Genomic DNA, 20,959 nt, shown 5'->3' on the forward strand with positions numbered 1-20,959 from the left:
TCTGCGGTCATCAGTCCCCTAGAACTTAGAACTACTTAAACCTAACTAACATAAGGACATCACACAACACCCAGCTATCACGAGGCAGAGAAAATCCCTGACCCCGCCGGGAATCGAACCCAGGAACCCGGGCGTGGGAAGCGAGAACGCTACCGCACGACCACGAGATACGGGCGGCTGATTAGGAACTTTATTGTGTTTGTGACGTTCAGGAGAGATTTTGGTTATTTGGCGAAAATTGTGCGATTTCTATGTCAGTATTTGATAATGCCAAAGTTATCCCGTGCTCATTCATGCAGTTGAGAAAGAATGGGCTCTGTAGTTAGGGGGAAACTAATGATCCGGGAAATGGCGAACTTGACGTGGAGGTCAAACGAGGCAGATCGTGCCCACCAAATATGGTAAACGGTCAGGAAAGTGAGGCTGAACACTCCTTAGGCACATACAGGATAACAGACGTTGTGCAGAACAGTGTAGAACGATCAGGATCTGAGGTTTCGTGTAAGGTTAATATGACGATATGACAGGGAACGGATGATTCTGTAGCCGCTCCCCGTGAAAATAAGAAACAAGATGTTGCAGATCGCACACCACACGCATCTCTATCACCAGAATTGGTAGGAACGCTTCATGGAAACTTCCAAGCCATAGCTGAATGTTTCAAGAAGGTGGACAATAAGGCCGACGAATTTTCAGAAAGACAGTGGAAAAATTTAAGAAGTCAGACGGGAATTTTTCGAAGACAGACGGGAAATATGAGTTGCGTTTTAAAAACATTGCAGATCAGTTTAAGGAGTGCAGTGACCATCTGAAGCGATCAGAACAACAGTTCATCGGTCATATGGAAGGGTGCGAATAACGAATGGCAAACCAAGATGAAAAGATCGAGGAAGACGTCAAAAAATCTGAAGGGTGAACGAAACAAGTCATTGAGATCATATGAGTAATGGCGAAAAAAATCAGACGCAGCAACTCATGAAGTTAATGACGCAACCAGTGAACTGGAATTGCTAGAAAAGAGATCAGATAAAACGGATAAACAGGTAGGTAGTGTTAATGGAAGGAAACAGACTCACGCAGATAAGGCCGCGGTTGTTCAAGAAGTAGTAATCCAGATTAAGAAACGTACTTAAATTCAGGAGTTTACAGATGTAGAGACTGTTTCTGTACCTGATGAATATACACTAAAGGTTACCCACGAAACATAAGAAGTGGAATTAATTGATGATTAATCAGATCGAACTAGTGTTGTTATGTTGAGAGAGGCTCCAGAAAATAACGTCAAAGAAATGTTTAATGAAGCAGACGACGTTCTATCTGCAGTAGATTTCAATCAGCTTATTTTATTAAAAGATGATCGAGAGAATAATAAATGAGAAAAAGTTAACGAAATAGATGAGATCGTGTCTGTCGTAAATTTGGCTCAATTACCAGAACTGGAAGTGGGCCCTGTAATGACTACGCAACGATGAGAACGATCTTTAGAGTTTCATGTAAGTTTTGCAAATGAGGTGATGATTTACTAAGAGAAATTAGTTATAATGTCACACGTTCGTGGAGATGTGATAAAGTCGATTGGTAATGAAAATACGCAGAGCAGCAGCCTTTTAGTATACTGACAAGTGCTTCGACATGCATACGTTTTGTTTCAGTTGTCGAATCGACACCAGATGCTGCGATACAATAGGCTGTAACTGGAAAATGTTAGATTAAAGATTACAATTCTTACAGTGAGAACTTGTGAGTCTCATCATGTAACTGTAGAGCGATGAGGCTAAATAAGCTGACGGCTGAGTGTCCGACTTTGCAGTAGCATGAGATGTCAATGAAGGTACGTTCTTTGAAAAAAAAGTTGTGGTTAGCACATGTTTACCGATGAAGAAGGTAAAAAGAGTTTTGTGCACCGGTAGTGCGATAGGAGAAATCACGAGGTATTTTACGCATTAGAAGTTCAGTAGATGAGTTCTTCAACGCTGAAAAATTAGTATGTGGACATGTTGTATAAGCAGAATATGATTTGCTTGATACTATGACACGCGGTAAAAAAACCAGACGGTATATCGTGCACTGGAAGTGCAATAGCAGAGATCACGAGTCGTTAATCCTGCGTGGTTATCAGCGCACGCACAAAGCCCCATCTTTGCTCAGTCCAATCTCGCCACTTTCATGAATGATTATAAAATGATGAGGACAACACAAGCACCCAGTCATCTCGAGGCAGATGAAAATCCCTGACCCCACCGTCAATCGAACCCGGAAGCCCGTGAACGGGAAACGAAAACGAGACCGCGAGACATCGAGCTACGGATCCTAAGGTGATGAGCAACCATTACGTAACCGCAGAGAGCGATCTTATAATACAGTTTTCGAATGGTAAATTGTTATTGAGAACAAGAAGCGTGTCACGGAAAAGTAAGTTTGTCAGTCATACGTTTCTCTGTGTATTATGTACGATTTCGTACATAACAGTAAGGAGACATGGGCTGTAGAGTTGTGCGGCAACTGTCGTGGTAGCAGAGCTGAACATAGCGAACAAGTTAATTACAGTAAACAGAAGATATACATGGGTTTCTCCAAGCGAACGAAGACTTAGTACAATTAATGCAGCAAGAAACAGAGTCCAACACAGAAGAGTCTACCTGTGCTAAAAGCGGGCTATGGCGTAGGACCAGCATTGCGTCACGTGGCGAAGTGGCTCCAAGCACAAGTTGGCTGAGTGGATGCCACGGGCCGTCCGCACTGATGCCCCAGACAAACTGGAATAGGCAAGAGTATTCAAGCCGGCCGGAGTGGTCGAGGGATTCTAGGCGCATCAGTCTGGAACCGCGAGACCGCTACTGTCGCAGGTTCGAATCCTGCCTCGGTCATGGATGTGTGTGATGTCCTTAGGTTAGTTAGGTTTAAGTAGTTCTAAGTTCTAGGGGACTGATGACCTCAGATGTTAAGTCCCATAGTGCTCAGAGCAATTTGAACCTTTTTTTTTTTTTTTTTTTGAGTATTCAAATATAGAGATTCGTGAACAGGTAGAATAACGGCGCTCCTGTCGGCAATGCCTATATAAGACAACAAGTTTCTCGTGCAGTTGTTAGATCGGTTACTGCTGCTACAATGGCAGGTTATCAAGATTTAAGTGAGTTTGAACGCGGTGTTACAGTCGGCGCACGAGCGATGGGACACAGCATCTCCGAGGTAGCAATTAAGTGGGAATTTCCCCGTGCGGCCATTTTAGGAGTGTACCGTGAATATCAAGAATCCGGTAAAACATGAAAATGCGACATCACTGCTGCCGGAAAAAGACACTGCAAGGACGGCAAATCTGGAAATTTGTGGTAAGTTCCTGTGGGACCAAACTATTGATGTCATCGGTCCATAGGCTTACACACTACTTAATCTAACTTAAACTTACTTACGCTGATAACACACACACCATGCCCGAAGAGGTCTCGAATCTCCAACGGGAGGAGCGGCGCGAACCGTGGCAAGACGCCTGAGACCGCGCGGCTACCCCCCGCGGCCAAGAACGGGACCAGTGAACACTCAAGAGAATCTTTCAACGTGACATAAGTGCAACTCTTCCACAAAGTGCTGCAGATTTCATAGGTGCACCTTGAAGAAGTGTCAGCGTGCGAAACATTTAACGAAACATCTTTGATACGGGCTTTCGGAGCCGAAGGCCCACTCGTGTACTCTTGATGACTGCACGAGCCAAAGCTTTACGCATCGTCTGGGTCCGTCAGGACCGACGTTGGACTGTTGCTGACTGGAGACATGTTGGCTGGTCGGACGAGTCTCGTTTCAAATTGTATCGAGCGAATGGACGTGTACGGGTATGGAGACAACCTCATGGATCTGTGGAAAATGCATGTCAGCAGGAGACTGTTCAAGCTGGTGGAGGCTCTGTAATGGTGTGGGGCGTGTGCAGCTGGAGTGATATGGGACACCTGATACGTCTAGATGCAAATCTGACAGGTAACACATATGTAAGCATACTGTCTGATCACCTGCATCCACTCATGTCCATTGCTCATTCCGACGGTCTCTGGCAATTACAGCAGGACAATGCCACATCGCACACGTCCAGAATTGCTACAGAGTGACTCGAGGAACACTTTTTTCAGTTTAAACACTTCCGCTGGCCACCAAACTCTTCAAACATGAACATTATGCAGCATATCTCGTGTGCCTTGCAACGTGCTTTTCAGAAGAGATCTCCACCGCCTCGTACTCTTACAGATATATGGACAGCCCTTGAGGATTCATGGCGTCAGTTCCCTCCATCACTACTTCAGACATTAGTCGAGTCCATGACACGTCCAGTTGCGGCACTTCTGTGTTCTCGAGGGGGGCCCTACAAGGTATTAGGCAGGTGTAAAAGTTTCTTTGGCTTTTCAGCGTATAATTTGGTGGTACAGAGCGCTAATAATGCAGAGCTGCTTTAGGCAAGTCTCAGTAGACACACAATGTTGGGTCCAGCAAATCGCGCGCGAGCCCTATCGGTGTCAGGCGGAAACTTGCTTTTGCGTTACCAACCTTGATACACTATAGGGTGGTATCGGTACGTGATACCACACTGTGTATGCTGTGCGCCACTCCGAGTCAGTAAAATTATCCATGTTAACGTTGTGAAAACTGTAACTATTAGATGTCACCAACATATGTCTCCCCAGAAGAAGTTTGTTTAGTGGAAGATTACCAGTTTGTAACTATGGGCGTGAGTATGAGAGGATAACAAGATGACTAGGGTGAGGACGGCTTCCCATTGGTTTTAGACCCTTTGAGGCAGTGTTGAAACAACTACTGTAATGAATACATTGGACGACACACTGGATTTATTTGCACGATATGAAGTTATCGTCGTGTGTTATTGCTGATATTTTTGCCATTGGTGAGGTACATTGAGATATTATTACAGGCAGCCAGAGAGCGCCGTAGTTAGGTTGTTTTGCGCGCGCGGACAAGTCTGGGCTTTTGTCGATACACCAGTGGCGAAAGGTATTGTTCGACCGTTTATCGCCACTCCTGTGTGGCTATGGGCTTTTACATGCCTTACTCGACGCGAGCTGACTCCTCTACAAAAGGCTACAGCACACCAGAGCTACCTGCTGTCATTGCCAGCCAGACTGCCCCGCAGACTACAATGCGACGCTAAAGAAGTCACCAAACCCACAACGGCAATGTGAGCTGTCAGGAAGTGTCGTATCTGCCGCCTCACAGCAGCCGTCAACTGGGCGCGGCGTGCTACAACACGCGCGGCACACAGCGAGGACCGCTGGCGTCGCACACGATGTCAACAACTGGCGCCAGTGAACGCGTCGTCGCGGGGTAGACACCGCTATCGATACGGAGTACCCTGGCGGCGCTGCCCTCGCCACCAGAGTGAGCAACCGTACAAGGGCGCCATCTACCGACACTCTGATTGGCCGGACCTGCGGATTTAAGCGAGCTCCCTGAGCCCGTTTAACCAGTTCAATCTTCTCCGATTACTGTGTTACTTCCCGGCTGCTGGATTCACGACGGCCGAACCGTACTGTGGCCTCCTTGGCTGGAAACTTGCGACGCGTCGGTATCGACTGGTTGGCAGTGGTTTGGACTTCTCTACTACTAGTGACTCTGATTTCTCGTTGGCGCTACAGGCAGCGAAGTGTTGTGTAGTCGAACCTAAGTTTTGTTTTGAGTGACACAAGATCAAACAAATTTGGTTATCACGGAATATTTGTTGTGTTATAGTGCGGACATAACAGGAAGTCTCTTAAGCGACTTTATCCATCAGCAGGCTGATATGGAAGATCCTTACAAAGAACTTTCCGTGAACACTTGAATAATATTCGGTCATGCTAATATGTTGAAGTTACACATTTGTCAACAAACATGAACTCTTACGTTGTACATTGAACCTCAATTATGATATTCAAAGGTTTGTTGAACATGACTATTGAAATAGACAACTTTTCACTACGTGATGTAGGTGACTGAACATTCTTATATGACACTCACTACACCACTTGTGAGTCACGAATAACTCTGTGATTTCTCAAATAATCTACTGAGGACTCGTCAGGTTTTAGAACTACAACTCTTAAATCTATGTTGATGCATGTTGTGAGTCAGATGAAAAACTCTATTTACTATTAGGAGCTGATTTTAAACATGAACTTTATGCTGGTCAGCACATCAACTTTAGTCAAGGTGTTTTGACCAACTGATAAATTTCAGCTCTTAAATCATCCCGCGCTTCCGCAAGAGGACCCACAGAGACTGTGAACAGCATACATATCAAAATATCCACGGGTGTACTGCCGGCCTACAGTGTCCAACGGAACAATATTTCGGCGATCATGCATGTCGCCATCATCAGGTGAACTGACGGATTGAGCTCTTGTGAACGTGCCGGTACGGAGATCCGTACGCTATGGCTGCTCAGGGGGAACTGGGTTCGGTCGCGGCGACGGCCGATTTAAATACCCTAGGCCCGCAGCGTACTCCCTTCGCCGTCCGCGCCACGGTCACGCGGTGGAACAGATTGCGACGGCGTCTGAGATGGCGTCGGTGAGATGGCTCTGTCCGCCGTGGTCGTCACAACTATACGTTTGCTCGATTTACTCTTGATTAACCCAATCGCTGGTTCCCTAGCCTTGCTAAGATTATAGCCACAGTTACGGTTTATGAGGTCGTCATTGGTGCGAATTTCGATGGCCTCTCTAACAACGCTGTCCCAGTATCTCGACATCTGTACCCGAATCCTCTCAGTCCGCCTGTTCACCTGATGATGGCGACATGTATGATCGCCGAAATATTGTGCCCGTTGGACACTGTAGACCGGCAGTACACCCGTGGATATTCTGATTATCAAATACGCCGAGAGAAACTCAAGGACCACAGCAGACATAACGTTTTCGCATCTCTCTCTCTCTCTCTCTCTCTCTCTCTCTCTGGTGTGCGTCAAACTTCCGGGAGAAGCGAGACGCGTAACAAACAATGTTGTGCCCGAGAACAGCGAAGTAATTGCTATGCCTCGTGTTTTGTGTTAATTTTTCTGTAAGTTTCAGGGTCATTGTTATAAAGAATGACTATTAAGCTCGGCCATCAGCGAGCTGTAGTGCGAATGTGGTTACAGTTAAAGATGTTTCCTCGCTGATGGGCCATCTTGGCACACGCCGTTGTCGTTCAGACGGGAAGTTAATTCGCTGCCTTCAGCGTCCAGTGACGCAGATTTAAAGTCACGTATCCGTCTTGTTGCTCTCAATGCGTATTTTGACACTCGTATGATGTTTACTCCTTTCTTTCGCCTTGCTTCTTTAACTAATAACTTACGCCGTCACTAGCGGTGTCTGCGATTTGTTAATTTAACCGAGTTTCATCCTCCGCGCCCGCCTATGTCAAGTTTATACTTTAGAGTTATAACCACTTGCTCTTTGGTCTACGGTTCTTCTTAATGTATCAGTGCTTATTTGTCACGTGTAAGGAGTGATACCACGGTAGAACATTAGGAAAAAAATCATGTTTACTGGCTTAAAACATGCTTTGAACTTTGTAAAATATGAGACAAAAAGTCTAATCTCAGAAAAAATTTGTTCTGTGGAATTTGAGCTCCTCCACTTATACCTCGGACGACCCTAAATAACCTACCTGCGCAAATTCGATACCACTTGTGGTGTCAGGGTATAGTATAGTTGCAATACGTTAGCTTCACTTCAACAAGCGACAGTATGTGTACGACAAAGGCAAATCTTTCTCTTCGAACCGAGCGGTTCTAGGCGCTTCACTCCGGAACCGCACTGCTGCGGTCGTAGGTTAGAATCCTGCCTCGGGCATGGATGTCTGTGATGTCATTAGGTTAGTTAGGTTTAAGTAGTTCTAAGTCTAGGGGACTGATGACCTCAGATGTTAAGTCCCATAGTGCTTAGTCATTTTGAATCGTTTTTCGCTTCGAATCTTGTTTTTTGTGTGCAGTATTGACGTTTCATAGGTGTTTTGTGATCTTATAGTATACGTTTCGTTTTGTTTTTCAGGCAAGAACAAGTAGCAAAAATTTGTTCTAGAGCAAAGAAGGTACGAAAACATTGTATCCAACACGGCGTCGAAGCTGTATGCCATCAAAGCGTCCAAATAATAGATACGAGGTTGAGAGCAAGGCTAAAGGACACAGTGCCTCCGCTAAAACTTGAAAGGCAGTGACCAGGACTTTGATGTGAATTACGGATTCAGCTACAAGATTATAATTTTTCTTGCCGTTTTCTCTTTTTTTTCTCAATACGTGAAATCTAAAATGTGCAATACAAACATCACGTTGCAAGAACGATGTCATGAAGTCTTCGACTTCTCAATTATAATAGATTTTCCACCCTGCGAAGAAGTTGTTATACCAAATAGTAAGTTTGTACGGAGCGCATATGAAATCAACCATCGAATCATCCTAACAATGTCTCTGCTTGGAGTAGGGCTAAACGGAATTGTACTGTTTTGTGCGTTCATGGAATTGCCACGACCGATATTTCAATCATACTAGGATAAACTAATGGATATTATTTCGATCGCAACCCCAACAGTACGACAGGCTAGTACTGGGATAGCAGATTAATGGTAAGAGTTTTCTAAATGTAGAGTGTTTTCATTTATTCACGTCGTTAACACATTTCGAAATTTCTAACGAGTTTTTCTCGGAATATGATTTTCCAAAACGCCACGCAGCATGGCCCCAACAATTTTCAGTCTTTTTATTTGAAAATTTATTCGCATCTTGTGAAATAACATTTCAAAGTAAACCACGTAGGGGATTTTCCATTAGTTCATTTCAGCAATATTTATTAACAAATGACTGTCCTATTTTGGTGAAAACTGAACGACTTTATTCACACACTGGCCAATTACACAAAAATCAGTATTTATGAGAACCCCTACGTGATTCACTAGCTACAATCATGAAGATTACATAGATTTTTTTTTCCAGATTCAAATTGGAACCGGTTGCAGTGCATGCCGCAGATCGCCACAAATTTAACATGTCTCTGGGGTATTGCTGCGGTGTCGTCACTTAGTAATACTTTACGACAACGATTTTTGTGATATACTTTAATACATGGTCAACAACTACCCAAAGTATTATTTCTCTACCACCTTTTGTCCCCCCAAAAAACTGTCTAGGTAACGTTTTTCTTTAGTCCGTAAAAGTGATTTTATCCTTTAAGGACAATAAATCTAATAGCTATACTGGTCATTTGTTTCCTGTCACAGGTAGATCCCTCCTCCCACTATCATATCTATGTGAGTGGTGTGGTACCCTTGTGTTTCATGCTATATGGGCCACACCTATTAATATTCCTTTTAATATGATGTTGGCATTGTGCGAGATAAACATGATTTTAAATAAATTTTCATGGCCATTTTGTGTCTCTACAGTTAGGTGCTGAGCATCGTAGGGGTATGCACCAACCACAACCGACATCCTACTTCCTAACATGGACAATAACATAGCAATGCAAGATGGATGTACCTGCGCACATGGACGCAGAAATTGTTAATAATTCTTGATCAGTTATTAAGACATTTCTCCTCTGACCAGAAAATCACCACGAAAATATAAACTTACACCATTTCTTAAAAGCTATTGTTCTCTACAACTCTCCATGAGTGCTGTCACAAAATCTTAAGAAAATATTCTAATATATATTCTTTTTCGAGGTTTAATATTCACCTAATTTATACACGAAACTACAATAACGACTGCGCACAAATTTTCTGTACCGTACAAAGCAGATGAAGCCATCGTCAAAACTGCATACTTCTCTTCTACAAATTTTTTATACTTTTTTACTCACTTTTCAATAATGAACCATTGACCTTGCCGTTGGTGGGGAGGCTTGCGTGCCTCAGCGATACAGATAGCCGTACCGTAGGTGCAACCACAACGGAGGGATATCTGTTGAGAGGCCAGACAAACGTGTGGTTCCTGAAGAGGGGCAGCAGCCTTTTCAGGAATTTCAGGGACAACAGTCTGGATGATTGACTGATTTCGCTTTGTAGCACTAACCAAAACAGCCTTGCTGCGCTGGTACTGGGAACGGCTGAAAGCAAGGGGAAACTACAGCCGTAATTTTTCCCGAGGGCATGAAGCTTTACTGTACGGTTAATTGATGATGGCGTCCTCTTGGGTAAAATATTCCGGAGGTAAAATAGTCTACCATTCGGATCTCCGGGCTGGGATTACTCAAGACGATGACGTTACCAGGATAAAGAAAACTGGCGTTGTACGGATCGTAACGTGGAATGTTAGATCCCTTATACGGCAGGTAGGTTAGAAAATTTAAAAACGGAACTGGATAGGTTGAAGTTAGATATAGTGGGAATTAGTGAAGTTCGGTGGCAGGAGGAACAAGACTGTTGGTCAGGTGGATATAGGGTTATAAACACAAAACCAAATAGGGGTAATGGAGGAGTAGGTTTAATAATTAATAAACAAATTAGGAGTGCGGGTAAGCTACTACAAACAGCATAGTGAACGCATTCGTGTGGCCAAGAGAAACGTGAAGCCCATGCCTACTAAAGTAGTACAAGTTTATATGCCAACTAGCACTGTAGATGATGAAGAAATTGATGAAATGTATGATGAGATAAAAGATATTATTCAGATAGTGAAGGGAGGCGAAAATTTAATAGTAATGGGTGACTGGAATTCGATAGTAGGAAAAGGGAGAGAAGGAAATGTAGTAGATAAATATGGATTGGGCGTAAGAAATGAAAGAGTAAGCTGTCTGGTAGAATTTAGCACAGAGCATAACTTAATCATGCTAGCACTTGCTTCAAGAATCATAAAAGAAGGTTGTATACCTGGAAGTATCCGGGTGATACTAGAAGGTATCAGACAGATTACCAGGTTTTAAATTGTAAAACATTTCCAGGGGCAGATATGGAATCTGAGCACAATCTGTTGGATATGAACTGTAGATTAAAACTGAAGAAACTGCAAAAACGTGGGAATATACAGAAAGAGAGGGGATCTGTATAAACTGACTAAACCAGAGGTTGTACAGAGTTTCAGGGCGAGCGTAAGGGAACAACTGGCAGGAATGGGGGAAAGAAATACAGTAGAAGAAGAATGGGTAGCTCTGAGGGATGAAGTAGTAAAGGCAGCAGAGGATCAAGTAGGTAAAACGACGAGGGGTAGTAGAAGTCCTTGAGTAAGAGAAGAAATATTGAATTTTATTGATGAAAGGAGAAAATATAAAAATGCAGAAACTGAAGCAGGCAAAAAGGAATAGAAACTTCTCAAAAATGAGATTGACAGGAAGTACAAAATGGCTAAGGGGAAGGGGGGGTGGCTAGAGGACAAATATAAGTATGTAGAGGCTTATCTCACTAGGAGTAAGATAGATACTGCCTACAGGAAAATTAAAGAGACCTTTGGATAAAAGACAGCCACTTACATGAATATCATGACCTCAGATGGAAATCCAGTTCTAAGCAAAGAAGGGAAAGTTCAAAAATGTTCAAATGTGTGTGAAATATTATGGGACTTAACTGCTAAGGTCATCAGTCCCTGAGCTTACACACTAATTAACCTAAATTATCCTAAGGACAAACACACACACCCATGCCCGAGGGAGGACTCGAACCTCCTCTGGGATCAGCCGCTCAACCATGGCTGCAGCGTCTTAGATCGCTCGGCTAATCCCGCGCGGAAAGTAGGGAAATCAGAAAGGTGGAAGGAGTATATAGAGGGTCTATACAAGGGCGATGTACTTGAGGACAATATTATGGAAATGGAAGATGATTTAGATGAAGATGAAATGGGAGATACGACACTGTGTAAAGAGTTTGACAGCGCACTGAAAGACCTGAGTCGAAACGAGGCCCTGGTAGTAGACAACATTCCATTAGAACTACTGACGGCCTTGGGCGAGCCAGTCCTGACAAAACTCTTCCATCTGGTGAGCAAGATGTATGAGACAAGTGAAATACCCTCAGACTTCAAGAAGAATATAATAATAGCAATCCGAAATAAAGCAGGTGTTGACAAGTGTGAAAATTACAAGTCTTCCAAGTCCTTTGCTGTCTCTGACAGAATTACAATGTCATCGGCAAACCTCAAAGCTTTTATTTCTTCTCCATATATTTTAATACCTACTCCAAATATTTCTTTTGTTTCCTTCACTGCTTGCTCAATATACAGATTGAGTAACATCGGGGAGAGGCTATAACACTGTCTCACTCCCTTCCCAACCACTGCTTCCCTTTCGTGCCCCTCGACTCTTATAACTGCCATCTGGTTTCTGTACAAACTGTAAATAGCCTTTCGCTCCCTGTATTTTACCCTTGCCACCTTTAGATTTTGAAAGAGATTATTTCAGCCAACATTATCAAAATCTTTCTCTTGGTCTACAAATCCTAGAAACGTAGTTTTGCCTTTCCATAATCTTTCTTCTAGGTTAAGTTGTAAGGTCAGTATTGCATCACGTACTGCAATATTTCTACGGAATCCAAACTGATCTTCTCCGAGGTCGACTTCTACCAGTTTTTCCATTCGTGTATAAAGAATTCGCGTTAGTATTTTACAGCTGTGACTTATTAAACTGATAGTTCGGTAATTTTCTCATCTGTCAACACGTGCTTTCTTTGAGATTGGAATTATTATATTCTTCTTGAAGTCTGAGGGTATTTCGCCTGTCTCGTACATCTTGCTCACCAGATGGTAGAGTTTTGTCAGTACTGGCTCTCCCAAGGCTATCCATTCTTCTTCTACTGTATTTCTTTCCCCCATTCCTGCCAGTTGTTCTCTTATGCTCACCCTGAAACTCTGTACAACCTCTGGTTTAGTCAGTTTATACAGATCCCATCTCCGTATATTCCCACCTTTTTGCAGTTTCTTCAGTTTTAATCTACAGTTCACAACCAACAGATTGTGGTCAGATTCCATATCTGCCCCTGGAAATGTTTTACAATTTAAAACCTGGTTCCTTCATCCTTGTCTTACCATTATGTAATCTATCTGATACCTTCTAGTATCCCCTGCATTCTTCCATGTATACAACCTTCTTTTATGATTCTTGAAGCAAGTGCTAGCTATGATTAAGTTATGCTCTGTGCAGAATTCTACCAGACGGCTTCCTCTTTCATTTCTTACGCCCAATCCATATTTATCTACTACATTTCCTTCTCTCCCTTTTCCTGCTACCTAATTCCAGTCACCCATGACTGTTAAATTTTCGTCTCCCTTCACTATCTGAATAATTTCTTTTATTTCATCATATATTTCTTCAATTCCAAAGCCCTTTTAAATTCTGGTTCTAATACTGGGTAACCTGTCTCTTCTAAATAGACTCATTTTTTTCTTCTTCTATCACATCAGACAATCAATGTACTCCTTCCACCTATCCGCTCACTCCTCTGCATTTAACAGTGGAATCCCCTTTGCACTCTTAATGGTACCACCTATGTTTTTAATTTCACCGATGGCTATTTTGACTCTTCTGTATGCTCAGTCAGCCCTCCCGACAGCCGTTTCTTTTTCGATTGCTTCACATTTTTCATGCAGCCAATTCGTCTTGCTTCCCTTCACTTCCTAATTCTTTCATTCCTCAGCGACGTATATTTCTTAATTTCCCCGAACATTTTGGTACTTCCTTCTTTCATCGATCATCTGAAGTATTTCTTCTGTTATCCATGGTCTCTTCGCTGTTACCTTCTTTGTACTTAAGGTTTCTTTTCTCAGCTTCTGTGATTGCCCTAATTAGAGATGTCCATTCCTCTTCAACTATTCCTTATTGCAGTGCCTACAGCCTTAGAGAACTTAAGCGTATCTCGTTATTCCTTAGTACTTCCGCATTCCACTTCTCTGCGTGTTGATTCTTCCTGTCCAGTCTCTTAAACTTCAGTCTGTTCTTCTCACTACTAAATTTTTATCTGTCTACATCTGCTCCTGGGTACGCCTTACAACCCATATCTAATTTCGGGATCTGTGCTTGACCAAGATGTGATCTAAATGAAATCTTCCCGCAGTACCTGACGATTCCCAAGCATACCTCCTCCTCATGCGTTTCTTGAACAGAGTATTCTCTATTCCTATCGAAAGTAGTTTATTACATAAATCAATTACCGTTTCTTCTCTTCACTTCCTAGTACCAGGGAAACATACTCTCGTAAGACTTTCTTCTGCTGCTTCCCCAACAAATGCATTCCAATCCCCAAGACTGTTAGATTTTCATCTCCCTTTACATACTGTATTACCCTTTCAATATCGTCATATACTTTCTCTATCTCTTCACTTTCGACAATGGCATGTATCTTTGAACTATTGTTGTCAGTACTGGTTTTCTGCCGATTCTGATGAGAACAACCCTATCACTGAATGTTCACAGTAGCTCACTCTCTGCCCCACCTTCCTATCCATAATGAGTTTTCTTCTATCATTTTCAGCTGCTGTTGCTATTATCCTATACGCATCTTATCAGAAATCAACCCAGATGGCGCTATGGTTGGCTCGCTAGATGTCGCAGCCATAGGTCAAACGGATATCAGCTGCGTTTTTTAAAATAGGAACCCGCATTTTTATTACATATTCGTGTCGTACGTAAATAAATATCATAGTTTTATTTGGACCACTTTTTTCACTTTGTGATAAATGGCGCTGTAATAGTCTCAAACGTATAAGTAAGTCGTATCACGTAACATTCCGCCACTGCGAATGCTATTTGCATCGTGATACATTACCCGTGTTAAAATGGATCGCTTACCAATTGCGGAAAAGGTCGATATCGTGTTGATGTATGGCTATTGTGATCAAAATGCCCAACGGGCGTGTGCTGTGTATGCTGCTCGGTAACCTGGACGACATCATCCAAGTGTCCGGATAGTTCGCCGCATAGGTACGTTATTTAAGGAAACAGGAAGTGTTCAGCCACATGTGAAACGTCAACAACTACCTGCAACAAATGACGATGCCCAAGTAGGTGCTTTAGCTGCTGTCGCGGCTAATCCGCACATCAGTAGCAGACAAACTGCGCGACAATCGGGAATCTCAAAAACGTCGGTGTTGAGAATGGCTCAAATGGCTCTGAGCACGATGGGACTTAACTTCTGAGGTCATCAGTCCCCTAGACTTAGAACTACTTAAACCTAACTAACCTACGGACATCACACACATCCATGCCCAAAGCAGGATTCGAACCTGCGACCGTAGCGGTAGCGCGGTTCCAGTCTGTAGCGCCTAGAACCGCTCGGCCACTCCGTCCGGCGGTGTTGAGAATGCTACATCAACATCGATTACACCCTTATCATATTTCTTTGCAACAGGAATTGTATGGCGACGACTTTGAACGTTGTGTACAGTTCTACTACTGGGAACAAGAGAAATTACGGGACGATGACTGATTTTATGCACGCGTTCTCTTTAGCGACGAAGCTTCATTCACCAACAGCGGTTACGTAAACCGGCATTATATGCACCATTGGGCAACGGAAAATCCACGATGGCTGTGACAAGTGGAACATCAGCGACCTTGGCGGGTTAATGTATGGTGCGGCATTATGGGAGGAAGGATAATTGGTCCCCATTTTATCGATGGCAATCTAAATGGTGCAATGTATGTTGATTTCCTACGTAAAGTTCTATCGATGTTAGTAAAAGATGTTTCACAGCATGACAGAATGGCGATGTGCTTCCAACATGATAGATGTCCGGCACATAGCTCGCGTTCGGTGGAAGCGGTATTGAATAGCGTATTTCATGACAGGTGGATTGGTCGTCGAAGCACCATACCATGGCCCCCATGTTCACCGGATCTGACGTCCCGGATTTCTTTCTGTGGGGAAAGTTGAAGGATATTTGCTATCGTGATCTACCGACAACGCCTGATAACATGCGTCAGCGCATTGTCAATGCTTGTGCCAACTTTACGGAAGGCAAAGTAGTCGCTGTTGAGAGGAATGTCTTTACACGTATTGCCAAATGCAAAGAAGTTGACGGACATTATTTTGAGCATTTATTGCATTAATGTAGTATTTACAGGTAATCATGCTGTAACAGCATGCGTTCTCAGAAATTATAAGTTCACGAAGGTACATGTATCACATTGGAACAATCAAAATAAATTGTTCAAACGTACCTACATTCTGTATTTTAATTTAAAAAACCTACCTGTTACCAACTGTTCGTTTAAAATTGTGAGCCATATGTTTGTGACTATTACATCGCCATCTATCACAAAGCGAAAAAAGTGGTACAGCTAAAACATTCATATTTCTTTACGTAGTACACGAGTACGTAATAAAAATGTGGGCTCCTATTTTAAAAACCGCAGTTTATATCCGTTTGACCTATGGCAGCGCCATCTAGCGGGCCAACCATAGCGCCATCTGGTTTCCTCCTTTAAGCTAGACAATTTTCGTTCCTTGCAGTTTTTTCGTTTGATGCTTATTTCTTGAGATATTTGGTCTGGTCACGATCAATGGACCACCCTGTATAAAAACAGTTGCGTCATAGTCTAGAATATATATATTCACACAGGTTTGTGTTACGTGTGCTACAATTTTACTCGGACCATATATTAGTTATTTTTTATTGCTATGTTATTGTGCACACGGTAGCAACGAGGGAAGTACCACATGTAACGTGGACTGCAAGATCCATAGCTCCACACTAGAATCGTCAGCATGTCTTTTATGCACTCGAGGTATGAATTAAAAAAACTGCCTTCACCCACAATTTTTCGTGTTTTATTCAAGACACGATTCACTTCGGTCCCTGTGTGCCCATCGTCAGGTGTAATTCGTCTCAACACAAGCTGTTTTTTTTCTCTTGGGTTGGGTGAAATGCATATTCACGAAAAGGTTTGATTTTAGGCTGCGAATTTCCTAAGTCAAACTCGGAAAATATGTGCGAAATATTGGAAAATATAAGTGGTGTAAACTTACCAAATAATCCAAGAAAAGCGTTTTTAAATTTTCAGCAACAGCATACATTTTTTTCTCCATGATTTCAAACATATTACTTCATTCAAGAGGCAGATTCCCAAACACGTTTGTAAACAATTCACAGATGTTTTCGTACACGGTGTGGGCAAAGATGAATTTTTCATGGTGATAAAGATATAATTATTAAACAACTGACAAAGGCAGGAAATATTTGAGATATGCAGAAAATATCTTTAGAATTTGTTTGTTCATTTAACATCGATTCTGTTTTTGTTTTTTTTACTTTTTTATTTTGTGGAGGTACAGTTCCAGTTGTTCTTACAGATTTAGGGTTTCACCATTGGCTTCATTATGTAATACCACCAAATTGTTTTCTAGGTTGTTGGTAACATTTTCGTTTCCAACATATGTTGTGCAATGACTGATTTTTCAAAGTGGTTCAGCCTGAAAGCATTTACGTGTTCTTGAAAACGGGTTTTGAAGTATGTGCCTATTTTCCTTACATAATAGGCAGGACAACTGGGGCATGATTCTTTGTACATTCTACTGTTGTATGTTTGGGTATTTGATTTTATGTTATGGATGAGTAAGTTTCCTAAATTATTATTAGTTGAGAACGGAACTGTTACATTTGGTTTATTGAAAAGGTTAGCTTTTTTTGTAATATAGGGGCCAGGTATGGCATACTGGCGAATATTTTCTCTTCTTTCATAGTGTTGCCATTCGTTGTCTTGTTTTTGTGTATTTGTCTGTCTAAATTGTCAATTGTTTTGTCTGTGTAGTCATTGATTATGGCAATGCTCTTTAATGCACCTATCTCATTCTTGAGTGTGTTTTCTTCTATATCAAGAGAATGTACTCTGTGTAGCATGGACGTAAATGCAGCATGTTTCTGTGTGGTGAAATGGCATAATGAGTTGTCCACTGTTATGCTTGTGTATGTGTGTTTTCTGTGTATTCTGAACTTATTTTTTTGTTGACGGTTGGTGATTTTAACGTCCAGGAAATTTATGCTTTTGTTGCCCTCATCTTCTATTGTGAATTTTATGCTTTTGTGCAAAGAATTGAATACTGCTATTAGTTCTTCGATCTCATCTTTTGTTCCATCAAATAGAAGCAAGGTATCGTCAACATGTCTCTAGTGATATATTATTTTACTTTTGAATCTGTTGTTTACGTTAAAGAACTTCCTTTCCATATGATTGAGAAATATGTCTGCCAGAAAACTTGATATGCTACTGACCATGGCAAGAGCGTCATTCTCTTGGTAAACTTCCACAATAAATGTAAAGTAATTGTGAGACAATATTAGCTGCAACATGTCCTTGACTTGTGATATTTCTGCAATTGACAATTTTGTATGGTTTATTAAGTTTTCAAAAATTATGTCTATTGTTTCTTCTGTTGGTACATTTGTAAATAGGTAACTTACATCAAAAGAGGCAAACATGGCACCGGCAGGAATATTTATGTCTTTAATTTTAGTTGCTAATTCCTTTGTGCTGTTAACTGAGTATGATTTATCAAAAGTCTATTACTGTTTCAGAATTTAGTTCAGTAAGTGGGAGACTTTGGAAGCAGGTGTATTCTTAGAATCAACAATAGGCCTCGTTGGAACTTGGGGTTTATGGGTCTTAGGTTGAGCTCTCAGTCTTGGGAGTGTGGGATTCATTAAAATGAATAATTTTGCTTGCTTTTCTGTGAAGAGGATATTTCATTTATTAACCATTATTCTGACTGTAGTCTGGAACTTAACAGGTGGATCTTTCTCTACCTCTGATAATTAAGTCAGCGTTTTAGTAATTTATTCATCTTCGTTCATAATTACTACAAAATTGCTTTTGTCAGTTTTCAGAATCATGGCATTGTTGTTATTGAGTTGCATGTTTATGCTATTTACTAGCTGTCTTTTATGTACAGAAAGTTGTAACTGCTCTTACATATACACGACCTCCTTTCTTGTGCCTCAATTCTAGTTTTACCAATAATTAAATATTCTAGCAGGTAGCTTCGCTTTTCATCCCCTTTACCCTTATCCATGTTCTACTATTTTTACTTTTCTTCTTTTTCCTACTATCGACTTCCAGTCTCCCTTCGCAACTAAAATTCATCTCTTTTATTTCAGTATTTTAGACAGTTATACAATCCCAGAAGTACACTGATTTGTTGTATGTTGCATGGTCATTTGCACGATTCTTATTGAAATTACGAAGTAAAAGGAAACATGCTCATGAATTTTTCTGTGTAGGGCTGCATAGGGGTCATTACAGGCTTGAAGATAAAAACAATAAAGATATCATTTTTTCTATTTTTTCGGATATACTTCTAACTACACATAATACCAGTTTTCATTAAAGTGGACCTGTTGAACAGAGGTATCCAGAAGAAAAGACTCAAGGACAGATGGGAAACTTCTAAAGCTACCAGTCACACGTTTTATATTTTTCGGCAAATTATCAGCTATTTTCTCGGGTGTGTAGTAAGCACCTTTCCGAGCTGATCATAGTTTCAGTAATGAGTGATGAAAGTAACTTCCTTCTAGTGTTTTATCTGCACACACTGGTGAAATTTGAACCAAATCGCAATGAAGAGACAAAGAAACTAGTATACCTGCCTAATATCGTGTTGGATGCCCGCGAGCACGCGAAAGTGCCGCTACAAGACGTGGTATGGACTCGATTAATGTCTGAAGTAGGTGCTGGAGAGCACTGACACGATCAATCCTGCAGGGCTGTCCATAAATCATTAACATTACCAGGCGGTGGAGATCTCTTCTGCACAGCACGTTGCAAGGCATCCCACATATGCTTAATAATGGTCATGTCTGGGAGTTTGGTGGCCAGCTGAAGTGTTCAAACTCAGAAGAGTGTTCCAGGAGACACTCCGTAGAAACTGTAGACATGTGTGGTGTCGCATTGTCTTGCTGGAATTGCCAAAGTCCGTCGGAATCCACAATGGACATGGATGGATCAAGCAGATAAGATGCTTACCTACGTGTCACCTGTCAGAGTCGAATTTGGCCATGTCAAAATGGTTCAAATGGCTCTGAGCACTATGGGACTTAACTTCTCAGGTCATCAGTCCCCTATAACGTAGAACTACTGAAACCTAGCTAACCTAAGGACATCACACACATCCATGCCCGGGGCAGGATTCGAACCTGCGACCGTAGCTGTCGTGCGGTTCCAGACTGTAGCGCCTAGAACCGCTCGGCCACCCGGGCCGGCTAGACATGTCACTCCAACTGCACACGCACTACACCATTACAGAGTCTCCACCCTAACTTGAACAGATCCTTGTTGACATGCAGGGCCCATGGATTGATGAGATTGTTACCATACCCGTACACGTCCGTCCACACTCGTCCGACCGGGTAATATGCTTCCCATCATCAACGGTCCTATGTCAGTGTTCAAGAGCCCTGGCGACGCGTCGGGCAGTCATTAATGGTACACGAGTGGCCCTTCGACTCTGAAAGCCCATATCGATGATGTTTCGCTGAATTGTTCGCAAGACGTCACTTTTTGTTGGCTCAGCACTGAAATTTGCAGCAATTTGCGGAAGGTTTGCACTTGTGTCACGTTGTACAATTCTCTTCTCGTCGTTCTTCCCGTTCTTGCAGGATCATTTTCCGGCCGCAGCGATGTCGGAGATCTAATGATTTACCGGACTGCTGATTTTCACGGTACACACGCGGGAAGTGGTCGTAATGGGAAGTCCACATTTCATCGGTGACTCGGAGATGCTGTGTCCCATCGCTCGTGCGCCGACTATAGCGCACTATCTTGATAACCTGCCATTGTATCAGCAGTAGGAGATTTAACAACTGGGCCAGACGCTTGCTGTCTTATATGGGCGTTGCCGACCGCAGCTCCGTATTCTGCCTGTTTGCATATCTCTGTATTTGAATACCTATACCAGATTATTTGGCGCTTCAGTATAGGTAGGACCTTCGAAGAAAAGTTTATTTTTCAAATACATTTGTAATAAGTAATTGTTTTTATAAGGTCAGTGGAATAAGATTCGTAATTTTTATGTAAACGGCTCGATAACT

General features: G+C 42.2%; 1 non-coding gene across 1 annotated transcript; it reads right to left on the reverse strand.

Moving 5' to 3' along the window:
- Positions 1-20,044: 20,044 nt before the first annotated feature.
- Positions 20,045-20,128, reverse strand: Trnas-gga (transfer RNA serine (anticodon GGA)). Its single transcript is given in 2 exon segments — positions 20,045-20,079; positions 20,089-20,128. It is a non-coding gene; the product is annotated as a tRNA-Ser (tRNA).
- Positions 20,129-20,959: the final 831 nt, after the last annotated feature.

The sequence above is a fragment of the Schistocerca gregaria genome, chromosome 7 (genome assembly GCF_023897955.1).
Source record: "Schistocerca gregaria isolate iqSchGreg1 chromosome 7, iqSchGreg1.2, whole genome shotgun sequence".
Lineage (NCBI taxonomy): Eukaryota > Metazoa > Arthropoda > Insecta > Orthoptera > Acrididae > Schistocerca > Schistocerca gregaria.